Raw genomic sequence first — 13,213 nt, 5'->3', positions numbered from 1 at the left:
ATATCCAGCGTATCGGAACAATCGGTACAATCGCGAATCTGCCGGTCGGTTTTTTCCGACGAGGACTTTTGCCGCAGTTGCCCACCGCTGACTGCTCGTAAACACCGTGACAAAGCCTTTGTGCTTGTAATTCTGGCAACATTATGCAATGACATCGGTGACCGCCGTCACGTACACTTAAAAGACTTCTCTGACAAAAAGAGCTATAAAATTAAATGTCACGTTGAACGGCAATTTATATCGTCGCGTCATCTTTTTTATTATATTTAATTGTAACTTCAAAGCGCCTTGCGCGGCGCCAAAAGTGTTTCATTTTATTTTTCTTAATTTTATTACATTTCTTTTTGTGTGTCAATCGAGTTTTTTTAGGAGTTATTAATTACGATAATTTTATAAGCGCGATAAGCGGAAAACATCGTACGATCAGGATGATCGAGCGTAATATCGGGAGGCGATAACGCTTTTTGTTTCACGCGAATGCGCAACAAGAAGCACGTTTATTTTTGATTATTTGTTATTCGTTCCCCGACTTCTGTCGTCAATATAAATACGGCGATAATATGTAGTATACGCTCTCGGCGCGAGAGATGTTGTCGGAGATGTTTTCGTCAGGCGCGAGTGAAAAAACGATCGGCAGCACAGCAGCGGATCGAGTTGACACGGTTATCGTCCGCTTTATCAGGCCGGCGCATGCATTGTTGTAAAAGTTTGCCGGTGGAAATCACATTCGTGCGGATCGCGCGTATACCTGCAATGTGCACGCGGTCGGCGATGCCCGCAATCTCGTGGAATTATATTATACCGTTACTGGATCTCTCTCCGCGCTACGGTATCTCCGCGCGCACACGCCTCTCTTCGGCTTCGCAGCAGGAAATTCGAATTCAGGAAATTCGAATTGTGCCATTCGAGCGATCAGATTATCGTCTTTGTTACGATGCGATCTTCAACGTCAAAAATCCGTGGAATTGTTCTCGCTCGTTATCGAAAACGTCCTTTAAGAATATTTTGACTGTACGATACGAGCTAGAAATTATCAAAATTTAAACGAAACGCTTTTTTAGGTTCATTCTTTCTTTTCCCAATCGACAATAAAAAATTTTGTTCGCGCAAATTAATATTGCAGCAAAAATTATTATATTTTGTTGCAATTTTAAATAAATAACTTTTAAAAGAGTAAGTGGATCTAAATGAATTTTTGCACGAATATTTATTGAAGTTTTGTTAATATATGTAAAATTTTTGATTCAATTGATAATGCTACTTTCACATCAAATTTGCAAATATTAAATATTAGTACGTACGTAAATATATAAATTATTATTATACGTGTATTAGTATACAAATGTATAATTATATTAGTATATAAATAATATAATATTATTATAAGTACTGCAAAGCGCGATTTTACACGAGAATCAAAAATAAACAAAAAAATTAAACAATTTTTGAACCAATAAGTAAATTATGCTCAAATTTTACACAGATACTCAAACGTAATACTATATTTTATGAAACTTTTACATTTTTGATAATGTTTTGAGATATGGCCCGTATATCCTCAAACGTCTCTTAAGTGTCTTTTAAATATTTATGCTACGGTGCAAAGAAAAATCTTGTTTTTCATACGATAGGGAATTCTTGTATCTTCTGCGCGGTTCTTACTTTGTTTTTCTAGTCAACAAAAAAAAAAGTTTTGGAGGCGCCGGGTATCGATCCCGGTACCTCTCGCATGCTAAGCGAGCGCTCTACCATCTGAGCTACGCCCCCTTGATGTTACACGAGAGCGGAAGGCTGCGAGATCTTCGGTGCGGAGTAACACGCGATGTTACACTTTCTCCGAACAATGGTTCGCGTCTCGCGCGACGCGTACTAAGGAAAATCCATCGTTTAGCACTTTGACTGGCGGTAACGGGCATAACTGACACTGCTAGGTTTCGTTCAGCGACGTGACGACTAGATCCGCATTTAATTCACGTCAGTCGACGCCGCGACGTTCTACTCCAGACTCAACGTATCCCTTTGCATTCTGAAAGCTGTAAAATGTGTAAAAGGAATGCAACGAATGCGACGATCTCGAATTGGCAAGGCGTGCATTGATTTATCATAAATATTCGACGTAAAAAAAAAAATAGAGCGTAAATAGCATACGTAAGCATGACTCTATCGTCTTTCTTCGTTCAATGGACTTAGCGCTTATTCTTTTTGTATTACTCATGGGTGAATCACATTGGTAGTAGACGTCAGATCGTTGTACCTGCAGTTGGTTAGCCATGCATCGCGGCGTAAAGTTGATGCAACGAGTTTGCGATTGCGCTTACGTCATAGCAAACAATAGACCAGTGCGACCGTTCTTTTTTTTTCGTCCCATTTTAATTGTTGTGAAATAAAGAGCAGCGTCGATTTTGGCAATTTCACGCTTTCGCCAACGTTTCCTCGCACGTTATGGACACATTGTAATTGTTTTGTATTTCCCCCCCCCCTTTTTCCCGAGGTTATGGTTTCTTCGATCTTACTTTTATGAACGTGGCAACGCGTAAAACAAGCGCCCATTGTCTCAAATGGGAAGGAGAATAGGGCTTGTTCTTAGCGGAGAAATAAAGATCGTCGTGCGAATGTGCGCACTCGATTTCTTGGACTATAAAAAAATCATTATTGCCGCGATAGCGCACAAAGCGAAACGCTCGGAACACGGCACAATACAGAATGATTCACCTAAGTTGCTCAACCGTATTGATTTTTTTCCCACACTCTTCATTTGGCATGTAAATTATCTACGAATTTAATCGCTCATTGTCAACCGAATTCATATATATAACTTTTTTCTGTTTTTTTTTTTTTTTATGAGAGGCTCTTAAAAGAAATTATACTAAAGCAAATTACTGACATGTTTCTTAATAGACAATATCTTGAAATTAACTTTGCAGGATTACGAATTTTTGTACGCAATTAAAATGGATTATACAAAAAATTCAGCACATTAAGAACTTTTAAAAATTAAAGAAATTTTGTTGGTTATTAGTACGATGTCGCTTTTTAACTTCTTTACTTTTGTGCGTACCTTAATTATATAAAACAGAATTTGGAATTCTGCAAAGTCAATTCAAAGATGTTGAAAAAAAAGTCGTTAATTTGCGTTAGGATCCCAGATTTTTCTCCAAAGAATTCGCGAATTGATTCGCGATCTGACTGTGGTTATCAGTACTGCTCGTTTTTTCTCGCCGAATAAGAGGAAACAAAGCGGCGCGCTCGTTACGGGGTTTATCGGTAGCGACTTCCTTTTTCCCGGTAAATAAAAGAGTAGGTATCATAGATAGGCGATTCGTTCGTTCGTTTTTTTTTTTGGTTTTTTTTTCCATTTCATTCTAACGAGAAAATCTCGTGTCGCATGAAAACACGAGGATCCGTTCACCTCGCATCGCTCTCGCTCGCGATACCTCCCCTCTTTCCATCGCCGTCTCCTCTCCCTTTATGTAACGCACGTAAAAGGAGACAGCAGACCAGCGCTAACGAACCTTTGTTCACGTTTTTACGATTCCAGTAAATAGCCGGGTCGGGAGTCCACGAGCTCTCGGCGCAGCGTGACGTTATTGCGGCCGTAACAAAGAGACGGGCCGGCCGCGTTTTCCGGCGGCAATGTCGAAAATTGCTTCGCCCTCCTCTGACTTCTTTCGGAAAACCCCCGAAATCGGTCTCTTTCGTAGCGTTGCTTTCCCTTACGTGCGCACATGCTTTCGCCACGTGCAAGTCTGTCATGTGCACGCTTCACGCCACGACAAAGGCTCCCAAATTGCGAGAGTCTCTCTCTTAATCTGTGAAATAAGCACTCTATCATGTCGCATATGTTACTTAAGTGGTAGTATTAAAGCGGTTGGCTGTATCGATCTTCGGATTTCCTCCAATTTGACTCCATACTTTATGTTAGCTGACATCCGCCGCTCTTCTTCTGTATATTATTGCGCGCGATATATTATTTCGACGTAATTATTAATTCCGCATAATTTATTTATTTAATAACAACGCGCGACGTGACATGGAATTTTCGAAATATCTTTTGATTGACATCGAAACAAAAGGCGCGTTATGAAGCGATATCGATGCTTGACCCATATCACATGTTTCGATAAAATGCAAATCATTTAAGTCTCTGTTGAATAATTCAGATTACAGAAACAAATGCATGTTTACTTAATGTTCTTTCTTTTAATATTAATAGGCTCTAGCACAACCTTTACACGTTCATTCCAATTTATTTCGCAAAATCATGCTGAAGAAAAATAACGTTTCTACGCGCTAGAAACGAATTTCCGTTAAATCTATTATTAACTGATTTTACTTATTTTCTCGTTGCGAAATCAGGTCGTTAGTGCAAAAACATTTACTGAGTATCAATGAAGATTTATTTGTGTACCATAGCGTAAACAAGATACCCCTAAAATTTCCGGTTTTAATTCTAATGAAAGATTGCGCGGGTGCCCGACAAACAAAGGAACAAATAGTTTGTGTATCGATCTACTCGATGTTCCCCAACAATGTAAGCTCCTTGGCCACGGAGGCGTCGTAAAAATTACGCAACCCACTGTGCCGGGGATGAACGATTTTAGGGAGATTTTATGCTCGATGGTTTTTACGAGCCCATTTGATGGGGATCGATCTATTTCATATATTTTCTTATCCAATAAAAAATATTGCCGCAACGTACGGTTTTATTGTAGCGAGTTTATCGTGAGGATAAAAAGCATAAAGATATGTCGGAGACAAAAACATTACAGCTTGGATTGGTCAAGAGGCTCTTAAGGATAACAGCGAAATATATCTCTTGTTTTTTTTTTTTGCTATTTTATTTTCTTTTACTAACAAAGCTACGTTTTAAATTTGTCGTACGTGTGTATTAAAAGCTCTTTTTAAAGAGCGTTATCTGCAGGATTACATTTATATATAAACTAATATAAAACTGCGGCTTGAAGCAAAGTGCTTCGCACGATTGCGAAAGCATTTGAGTTATTTTTAGTTCTGATTAAATATTGCAAATATTAAATATTTCTATTTTTCGCTGTGTCTCCGACATTATTTTCCTCCGACATATTTTCATCTTTAGTAATATAGTCACTGACGAATCCGTAAGTTTCTTGCGTCGCAAAATTTGCGGTATTTCATCATAAAAATCATGTCGAAGATCCCATTTAAAAACATCTGCGCGAATGGCCTTATGCAAAGCAGTTTGATCCTCGCTTAGCGATCGGGAGCAGACGCGCCGGCATTGTTACGCAAAGTTCGCCGTGTAGAGCGATGTGACTCATTGTCGCTAAACGTTCTTAAACAATTTATATCGGTGTCTTTTAGCGGAAGATTACGTGCAAGGACATCGAGGGATACACAGATATAGGCAGTCACACAACTACGTTTGCACACGCGCAACCGTATACGCGTGTATACTCGTACATGCACTGCATCGCGACAGTGAGTCACACTTTTGATACCGGCACATTTACGAGAGTCGCTAAAATACTCTCGCAACGAGCGCTTCTTGCATAACTGTACATAATATTGCGCTGGCCACTGACTTTCAGAGAAAACTTTATGCTTTGTTTCGTGCTTTGTGTACGTCTTAATTATAATTTATGTAATCCCATGATTTCATACGAGTATGCGCGTGAATGTATGGCTATAACAGTCTGTTTTAAAATAAGTTTTCAATAGACACCTTTTCTCTAGTTCTGCATTTTTTTTTTTTTTTTTTTTAAATAAGGAAAATATTATTTACGTTAACGTTAGAAATAAATCTTTAACTTTTCTCCAGTCTGAAATCCTTGAATGTGACTTTTGGCAGTGCAAAATTTTATTTTAAATTTTTATACCGTGATTCACTTGTCACTTTTGTTAATTGACCTTAGAGCTTTTTCGGCGTCTGATGGCACATCTCGAGTATGTGAGATATCTGGCTTGTACGAAATAGCTATACGCTATAGTATATATGATTTCTCGCGTGAATAACAAATGAAACGCACGATTTGAATACATATGCGCCGATAAAAACGCACCTTTCGGTAAAGTGGCTCTTTGTGCCTGAATTATCTGTTTTGCTGTTAATTCTACTGGAAATGCTCGGCGCGTCCAAAATTGGCAATTCCACGATCCACGTTCGTGATTCATTCGCTGAAAACAAATACGGCACACTTCAGTGAGTTCTAAAGAAATGGAAGGTCGTTGTGGGAATAGCCACGAATTGCGGTGGTATTATTTCGGGATAAATAAGCCTTTTATCGCGGTATCTCTTTAGCTTTTTAATTATTACCGCCAACTACCGTTAATTAAATATAATTGGAGGTCGGTAATTGTTCCAAGGGGCTCCCAATTCTCTTAGATAAAGTATGCCCGGTATCCTTGGAGAAATGTAGGTTTACGACGAGCCTACTGACCGACAGACTGTTCGAGCGAACGTCTTCCGTCGACGGTGAACGTCGCGCAAGGTAAAAGCAATTTTCGTCACTCGAGCGTGGAACCGGTTATTAGTCATCGTAAATTGCGGTAGACAAAACTTTCCGATGGTTTCGTAGCAGCTAATCTATGTACACTGAACTGCTCTAGGCTCCGTTATAACGGAACGTGTATGTAAGGGAGAAAGAGAGAGAGAGAGAGAGAAAGCGAAAAAAAAATGAGATAGGGTTAGTGTGGAAGACAGAATATATTGGAGGAGGATATGAAAAGAGAAAGATGGTTAGAGTGAACTAATGAAGCGTGAAAAAGGCGAAAATCAATAGGTGAACGCAAAAGATAGTAAGATTGTGCTGGGCTTAAGCAAAAGGCAGGCCCAGCGGGCTAAACCGATATAGCGCAATGTTATGACAGCCTGAGGACAGCGACGACAGGCTGAGACTTAACACGAAGGCAGAAAGAGGGTAGGGACATTTTTTTGGGAGGAGTATTGATCTCATTTGGTACGTTAGCTGAATATATATACCGGTAACTGTTGCTATACCTGGTAGTAGACGAGCGATAGTTTCCATTTTTTTCGTCGTATTGTTCGAGACGCTCGGTGAAATTTTGTAAGTTTGTCGTAACGATAGATCCATCCGTTTATCTCTTCTCGTACAGCACAGAATAGCAAATACGTTGCAAAATATCGCTGCGATGCTTCAGCAATATTGCAGCACTGACAAGATGCCCGTTTCAGAAATATCGATACGTAATGTTGCAGCGACGTTAATACAATGTTATATGTATCAAGTGGACATTTGAAACATTGCAGCAATATTTTGCGATGCTGTAGGGGTTACGGAGTTAAATACAATTGCATATTTATTTGCTTTTACAAATGTAACGTATTAGTTCCGTGGGAAATAAATTGTTGAGGAATCACACTATAAAAGCATAGAGCGGAAATGAAAAATGACAGGTTTAATCAGTCGGCTTTTAATCAGTCGGCTCCGCTGCACCCTGAATCGTCGTAGGCTCCGCTATAACATAAAGAAAAGAAGACAATTCAGTTAAGCGTGGTACCCAGCGTCGTTCTAATAAATGCCGTAAGCCAGAGTAACAACAGAAATCAAGAGAGAAACAGAAATAAAGGCGGATCCTTCGGTTCGAGTCTCTGTCATTCGTAAGGGATGAAATCGAGTGAGGAAAACGGCTGGAGGGTAACCAAGAATAAAAAAAACTCATTGTCGTAAGTGCACAGAAGCAAAATGATCGAGCGTTCGAGAAAGCAGGAGAGATGATCAGTCAAGCGAGCTCGATAGAGACGAAGGAATGAAAGGTGGAAGAGAAACAGAATGGGATGGGACATGTGTATGTACGTAGTGTATTCGCGCCAGGACTATGAGGAGAACAGGGATATTCATGCGACGGGCCTGGTAATATCGTATGGCAGTGCTGTAATGAGAGGTGCTTTCCCGGGCATTGACCCTTTCGCGCTTCCAATACTAACCTCGGCCAAAAGTGCGTCCGCCTTCTCCCGGGAATACGAAATAATAGAAACCTCACACCGAACGGAGAGAGAGAGAGAGAGAGAGAGAGAGAGAGAGAGAGAGAGAGGAAGGGAGATGTGGAGGGAGATCCCTCTTCGTCTTCCGTCTTCATGGAAATCGCGATTGACCGGCAGTTCACACGGAACTCGACTAAAATATCATTCTCCTAAATGTTGAGCCCTCGTCGTCATTACCACAGAGCGGTATTCTTACCACGAATTCGGACGGATGCTTAAATATGTGTACGTTTCGCATATATTTAGCAATTGCTGTACTATTCGAAGAATGTGGCTGGAAAGACAGGAAGAAAGTAGAAAGTGAAAAAAAGTAGAATGTAGAATCGTCAATTCAACTGTGTTATAAATCAGATTATTATAGAGGTATACTACGCTATATTAGTAGTAGAGGAGAAAGTGGCCACCCATTTAGACTTTTGTTAATAATTAATACTTTAAATTGAAAACTCAACGATTGTATTCATCAAATTGTTCTTCAATAGATTTTAGACTCAAAGTTAAGACAGATTTATTATATTGAATATTATTTAGAAAAATGTAGCGACACTGCATAGTGAATCGAAGAGAAACAGGGGTAGTAATTATGGCCCATCACAAGAATAAATTTAAAAAATTAGTTTTAAAGAAACAATGCTTTAATATAAAATTGCATATTTATTCAGAATAAAGAGAATATTGCAGAATGTGTGCAAATATATGTACATACATATTAATCTTTCGCATATAGATTACAGTACTAAAAATCTATAATACATGTAGTGTAAACTAAAGATCAGCAGTAAAAATCAACTTATCGAATAACTACTTTTATATGAAAATTAAAAAAAAATGGCCGTATTATCTGTTCTGATCTGTTGAGATATCAATACATATAAGAGCTTACATTGGCAAATCCCGTATTACTGTTTAACTTTGCATAACTGAAATGTGTACAGTCGAATCAAAAGTTAAATAACAAGAAAACACTCGAGTGTACATACATTTGTGTGATATGCTCAAGTTAAAAAAATAAAGAGGAAGTAGGTACAATTAAATTTCAAACAAATTCTTTTTTATTCGAAGAAACTTTTCTCTGGGCGTACGAGTGGTCATAATACCTATACGACTCAACTACCTTCTCATCTATTAGTTTATAATTAAATCCATCTTTTAGTTTGCATATTTAAGTCTATATATTTTTAATGATCTTTAATCTTTTTAATCAAAATGTATATATTAATTATATTCAGTTAAAGTCTATCTATCTTTAATAGACACTATCTTTTATGTATTATGTATCGAGTTGGAAGCTCTGACGGCCACAGCTCGACTGCGTAAATAACTCTCTTATAAGCAGAGCTGAAATCGTGGAACGCTCTCACATGCTGATTTCTTTCGGCGGGCCAATCTATCTGTCTATCTATCCAATAATCTAGCCTGTCAATCCGCGTAGAACACGAAACACGTTTCCTAGAGACCAGTACCTGTTTTGCGGCAGACAGGTTGAAGGAACTGTTATCGTCGCCGCATTTCGTCACGTCGTCTCGTCCGAGACCGGGAAAAGTCAACGTGGTTGCATTTCACACGCCAATACGCACGAGACGTGACGCGACACACATCGCCGACCAAAAAATCACTAAAATCACCACTTCCCGTCCGTCTCGCCGATTGACGTCTAACGAACGATACTCGAGTCCGAACAGGGAAATTATCCCGAATATCGCGCGGCTGACCTATCGATTCCGCGAAAATCCATCGTTATCGTCGATAATTAAATACACAAACGCGAGAAACTTGGCCTCCGTTTCGTCGTCCGCTGTCCCTCGTGGCTCTCCTTATCGGATCCGCGTGACGCGTTTCGCATCCCAGCATTCGATTTCGCGCGATGAAAGCCGATCGGGACGCACCGATGAAAGCTATGCGTAATATTTGCAGCTTATCGGAATTATTCGAGAGTAAAAAAATCGCTGCTCACAGTAATCGAATCGAACGTGATTTAATATTGCGCACGCCGCTCCGTGACGTTTTACATGTAACAAATACGTGCGAAGCGAATAATCTCCGCGCAGTAGTTTATCGGATTATGAACGTATTTTACGTTTCTCCGTTCTCTCCGCTTTGTTCTCCGCTCGCTCTTTCGCATACATATACATATAACACGTTCTCTCTCTCTCTCTCTCTCTCTCTCTCTCTCTCTCTCTCTCCTTCTCTTTCGCGCGACGACATTTCGTACGCGTAACAAAGACTCGTTAAAGGGCTCTCGCGGAAATGAAGGGTCGGTCCCTCGGCGCCTTCATTTTGTAGTATCCTTGGGAGACAAAGGAAGAAGGAATCGGAGGTCTCGGGATGGCGGTGCTGTTTCGTCCGCGATCCCTCCCAACCCGTGCAAAGGGATGTGGTTTCATTGACCCCAACATTTACGACGCACGAAACTCTTATGTCACATGATACGTTTCCTTTACTTAATTGAATTTCAGGATCTACTTCTAGAGGAAGACGTCAGACGCGTTCATTTATCTCCTGACTTTTGTTCCTCGCTTAAGAAGTAGAGCTGATTTTTGCTCTGTGTATATGTATGTAGAATAAATATCAGATCTATTTCTCACGTCGTTTCTCGACTATTTCTTTTGCGGTAAAATATATCTACGAATTAGTTTGATCATCATATGTAGTTGCGTAATATCAAAAGTGTGACGAAAGTACATTGCAATACGCCCGTTTTAGCGGGATCATTCGCGGGATTCCGCGTCGCAGGTTCGGTAGTGTGGGAGATAGCTTATCAGCAATCCAGAAATTACTTTTTACGAAAGTTATTCAGGTCAGATTACGCTTGTGACTTCTTCGAGGAGAGGAGGTATTTACAAGAATGTAATCGACTATTTTGATATAATAAAGTTATCATACCTGATAAATTAACGTAAACGCATTGATTAACAAAAATGTATCAGCGCTTTCATTTGTATAAAAAAAGAGACATGATTTATACTGATGTTTGTTGCTCTCGTCGAGTCGTTGCAAGATTAAGTAATTATTTGACTTTTGGTTCATAAACACCCTGGAAAAAAAAGAGTTCGATAATAGTTACCAGATGCTTAGCGAAATAATATCAATTCAATATTTGATCAGTATAAATATTTAGCATGTATTACCAAATCTGGTATAAGTTTACTGAATATTTAGAAAAGCAATATTATCATTGATTATATTGACTAAAAAAATATTTAATTGGTATTATCTCACTTTGCTAGCTATTACTAAACCTCTTTTTTTCAATGCATTACGAAACTATGACAATGCTTGAAGTCTCATCAATCTTACGCTAAACTTTTTTTTATTGTAATATTGATATTATTGTAACATTGTTTAGTTTTACAGTTAATCCTAACATAAGCATGCTCTTTTTTTTACGAGAGGTATCTTTTTTTCGTCATCACGTTGTTCTTTTAATTCAACGTGATTCGCCGGATTATTCTATCTAACGCAGCTATATAATCACACTCCGGAAATCGTACAAGCGATTCACCGGCGAGAAATTGTCGTGCCTCGCGCCTCGACCCTTAAATCAGTCTATCGGTATACGTCATTAGCGATAATGCGTTCAATCGTATGACGAAATTATAGTTATCATTCACAACATTCTCCTTCTCGCTCTCTCGTCATCGCCGTTATTACGAATTCGCTTTGTGCCGATAACCAAATGTGACTGATGTACTCAGCGCGGTTAGTAGCACTGTTGCTAGGCATCAGCTGATCAGGCCGGCTGCCTGCGTGCAGGAGTGTATCTTCGATCTTTCCACGTCGTATCCAGGAACGGAACATAAACGTTTGTAAGTTCCATTTAGGTTTCCTTGAAGAGATTGTTAGTTTTTAGACGAGATGCAGATTCTGAAAGTTTGATTACGAAGTTCAATAACGCGAAGCTGAATTGGAGCTCGCGAACGCGATTATTTCAGGCTCATTGTCAGTGATGTAATCGGCTAAGGAAATGAATCACTGATTTTGTACAGATGATACAAAAAGTGTAAAAAGCAATTGAAATAATTTTTTATTATGCTATAATCTTAGATCGTAGTTATCATAAATGTCATTTAAGTTGATAATGTTTAATTCTGTTTAAAAAAAAGAGCAAGTGACGAATGACAAAGGAATAACTGTCTAGTCAGCGCAAAATATTTATCTTAAATTCATTGAAAAATTATTTTTGAAATACATGTAGTTAAAAATTTATAGAAACTTTTTCTAAAGATTTTGGAATAATGAAACGAAAAACTAATACATGAAATATACTTTAGAAATATATTGAAGAATATTGAAAAACATTTCTTATTTATATATAAATATTTACATTTATCAATAAATACACATTTATTGATAATAAATATTTATTACGTGGAATATAATTTAAAAAATTTATAAATGCTCATTACAATCTTTTTAATTTTCCGGACATAAGAAATATGTCAAAATATTTATGTGCAATGTGCAAATTTAAAATATTGCGATTTTCCTTATAAATATTTTTCTCGTGTTGTCCAGATAGGAAAGCCACTAAACTTTAATTAATTTCCAATCGACCTTTATCGGGACGTTCCGGCGTATATTAATTAAAGAGAAAGCGGCAAATGAGAGATGTGCCGGAAGGAACGAGGGTACAGATTTTTTTTTTCTTATAATCGGAGTCGATTCGCAGGATCGACGACTCGAATTCGTGAAAAAATCTCTGGCTCCGTGTCGCACATGCTCGCGTACATGTTCGGTAGATCGACGGGATTCTCGGCGAACGTTGCACAGCCCTGACACGACCAATGACAGCCGCGTGAACCGGCGTGCATATCCCCCCGCCAACCGTCCCTCTCCCCCCGCCATCCCGCTTTTCCGACGACCGGCAGCCGGCCAGATGATCGTGGCCGCTCGACTCCGCTTGGCGTCGGTCGGCGGCGTCAGTTAGCAACCGGCTCCCGTCTGGGGTGGATCGTCTCGTCTCGCATTCGTTCGCATCGGCCGTGCCCGTAATGCTCTTCGTAACCTGATTCTCCTCGCGTTTCCGAGACCTTCTCACCTCGCCGCTGTGCCGTTTGTACGTTCGCACGCGTTGACGCGCTTCTCTCCCTCCCGCCCGTCGTCGTCGTCCCTGCAGTTTTCGGGTGAAGCGCAGTCCTCCCTCTACCCCGTGATATATTATGACTGGTCGTAGCCGCGCTACTTTACGCCTCGTACCACACGTTACTCGCAGTGACACTCGACGGAGGTGTC

At 39.5% G+C, this 13,213-nt stretch overlaps 1 protein-coding gene and 1 non-coding gene across 5 annotated transcripts in view; one reads left to right on the top strand and one right to left on the bottom strand.

Annotated features, from left to right (window-relative positions):
- The window catches only part of LOC105202334 (sestrin-3), a 192,487-nt gene that overhangs the window by 139,451 nt on the left and 39,823 nt on the right, over positions 1-13,213 (top strand). The gene's annotated exons all lie outside the window — the stretch shown is intronic.
- On the bottom strand, positions 1,695-1,767 carry Trnaa-agc. The gene has a single exon. It is a non-coding gene; the product is annotated as a tRNA-Ala (tRNA).

This window comes from Solenopsis invicta, chromosome 5, assembly GCF_016802725.1.
Source record: "Solenopsis invicta isolate M01_SB chromosome 5, UNIL_Sinv_3.0, whole genome shotgun sequence".
NCBI lineage: Eukaryota > Metazoa > Arthropoda > Insecta > Hymenoptera > Formicidae > Solenopsis > Solenopsis invicta.
The sequence above is the reverse complement of the archived record's forward strand: the minus strand, read 5'-3'. Positions and strand labels throughout refer to the sequence as shown.